The sequence below is a fragment of the Oncorhynchus mykiss genome, chromosome 14 (assembly GCF_057628025.1).
Source record: "Oncorhynchus mykiss isolate SJ-2025 chromosome 14, ASM5762802v1, whole genome shotgun sequence".
NCBI classification, from domain to species: Eukaryota; Metazoa; Chordata; class Actinopteri; order Salmoniformes; family Salmonidae; genus Oncorhynchus; species Oncorhynchus mykiss.
The window spans coordinates 18,512,589-18,515,546 of record NC_143035.1 but is presented as its reverse complement, the minus strand read 5'-3'; positions in this window follow the sequence as shown (position 1 = coordinate 18,515,546).

The window sequence follows — 2,958 nt, the reverse complement described above, 5'->3', positions numbered from 1 at the left end:
GAAATGCTTACTTACAAGCCCCTAACCAACAGTGCAGTTTCAAAAATTACTGATAAGAATAAGAGATAAAAATTACAAGTAATAAAAAAAATATTTAAAACAAATATATATACAGTGCCTTGCGAAAGTATTCGGCCCCCTTGAACTTTGCGACCTTTTGCCACATTTCAGGCTTCAAACATAAAGATATAAAACTGTATTTTTTTGTGAAGAATCAACAACAAGTGGGACACAATCATGAAGTGGAACGACATTTATTGGATATTTCAAACTTTTTTAACAAATCAAAAACTGAAAAATTGGGCGTGCAAAATTATTCAGCCCCTTTACTTTCAGTGCAGCAAACTCTCTCCAGAAGTTCAGTGAGGATCTCTGAATGATCCAATGTTGACCTAAATGACTAATGATGATAAATACAATCCACCTGTGTGTAATCAAGTCTCCGTATAAATGCACCTGCACTGTGATAGTCTCAGAGGTCCGTTAAAAGCGCAGAGAGCATCATGAAGAACAAGGAACACACCAGGCAGGTTCGAGATACTTTTGTGAAGAAGTTTAAAGCCGGATTTGGATACAAAAAGATTTCCCAAGCTTTAAACATCCCAAGGAGCACTGTGCAAACGATAATATTGAAATGGAAGGAGTATCAGACCACTGCAAATCTACCAAGACCTGGCCGTCCCTCTAAACTTTCAGCTCATACAAGGAGAAGACTGATCAGAGATGCAGCCAAGAGGCCCATGATCACTCTGGATGAACTGCAGAGATCTACAGCTGAGGTGGGAGACTCTGTCCATAGGACAACAATCAGTTGTATATTGCACAAATCTGGCCTTCAAGGAAGAGTGGCAAGAAGAAAGCAATTTCTTAAAGATATCCATAAAAAGTGTTGTTTAAAGTTTGCCACAAGCCACCTGGGAGACACACCAAACATGTGGAAGAAGGTGCTCTGGTCAGATGAAACCAAAATTGAACTTTTTGGCAACAATGCAAAATGTTATGTTTGGCGTAAAAGCAACACAGCTGAACACACCATCCCCACTGTCAAACATGGTGGTGGCAGCATCATGGTTTGGGCCTGCTTTTCTTCAGCAGGGACAGGGAAGATGGTTAAAATTGATGGGAAGACGGATGGAGCCAAATACAGGACCATTCTGGAAGAACCTGATGGAGTCTGCAAAAGACCTGAGACTGGGACGGAGATTTGTCTTCCAACAAGACAATGATCCAAAACATAAAGCAAAATCTACAATGGAATGGTTCAAAAATAAACATATCCAGGTGTTAGAATGGCCAAGTCAAAGTCCAGACCTGAATCCAATCGAGAATCTGTGGAAAGAACTGAAAACTGCTGTTCACAAATGCTCTCCATCCAACCTCACTGAGCTCGAGCTGTTTTGCAAGGAGGAATGGGAAAAAATGTCAGTCTCTCGATGTGCAAAACTGATAGAGACATACCCCAAGCGACTTACAGCTGTAATCGCAGCAAAAGGTGGCGCTACAAAGTATTAACTTAAGGGGGCTGAATAATTTTGCACGCCCAATTTTTCAGTTTTTGATTTGTTAAAGTTTGAAATATCCAATAAATGTCGTTCTACTTCATGATTGTGTCCCACTTGTTGTTGATTCTTCACAAAGAAATACAGTTTTATATCTTTATGTTTGAAGCCTGAAATGTGGCAAAAGGTCGCAAAGTTCAAGGGGGCCGAATACTTTCGCAAGGCACTGTATATACATACAGGGGGGTGCCAGTACAGAGTCAATGTGCAGGGGCACTGGCTAGTTGAGGTAGTATCTTCATGTAGGTAGAGTTAATTAAAGTTACTATGTATAGATTACAACAGAGAGTGGCAGTGGTGTGGGGAGTGGGGGTGGACAATGTGAATAGTCTGAGTGGCCATTTGTCTAGATGTTCAGGAGTCTTATGGCTTGGGGGAAGAAGCTGTTTATAGAAGCCTCTTGGACCTAGACTTGGCGCTCCGGTACCGCTTTCCATGTAGTAGCAGAGAGAACAAACAGTCTATGACTAGGATGGCTGGAGTCTTTGACAATTTTTAAGGCCTTCCTCTGACACCGCCTGGTATAGAGGTCCTGGATTGCAGGAATCTTGGCCCCAGTGATGTACTGGGCCGTTCGCACTACCCTCTGTAGTGCCTTGTGTTCGGAGCCCAAACAGTTGCCATACCAGGCAGCGATGCAACCATGCTCTCGATGGTGCAGCTGTAGAACCTTTTGTGGATCTGAGAACCCTTGCCAAATCTTTTCAGTCTCCTGAGGGGGAATAGATTTTGTCGTGCCTGCATCACGACTGTCATAGTGTGCTTGGACCATGTTATTTTGTTGGTGATCTTGAAGCTTGAAGCTCTCAACCTGCTCCATTGCAGCACTGTTTATGAGAATGGGGGCATGCTCTGTCCTCTTTTTCCTGTAGTCCTTAATCATCTCCTTTGTCTTGATCACTTTGAGGGAGAGGTTGTTGTCCTGGCACCACACAGACAGGTCTCTGACTTCCTCACTATAGGCTGTCTCGTTGTTGTCGGTGATCAGGCCTACCACTGTTGTGTCATCGGCAAATGTAATGCAAGTTTCTTTGTTTTCACTCTTCTAGAAGCCAAATAGGATAAAATAACAATACATCTGTAAAATATTAAAATTATCAAGTTATATCTAGAAAGCAAACAAATCATGCATATATGTTTTTATTTCCAAGGTTGATGCTGTGCAAATCTTAAAAACATATTTTGTAAACAACAGTGTCTTGAAACCACCACCAGGGTCAAATGCACAAGACACATAACTCTCCACTAAAAACACATTCAGTAGTAGTGACATAATGTAGGCTACAAAGCCAGCGCTCACTTCCAAACTATAGATTACATCACTTTTGCAGTTCTCCTTGTCCTTCCATTATTGAAGTCTGAGCACATATGGGTTTATCATATGAAAGCAAGTTTCAAT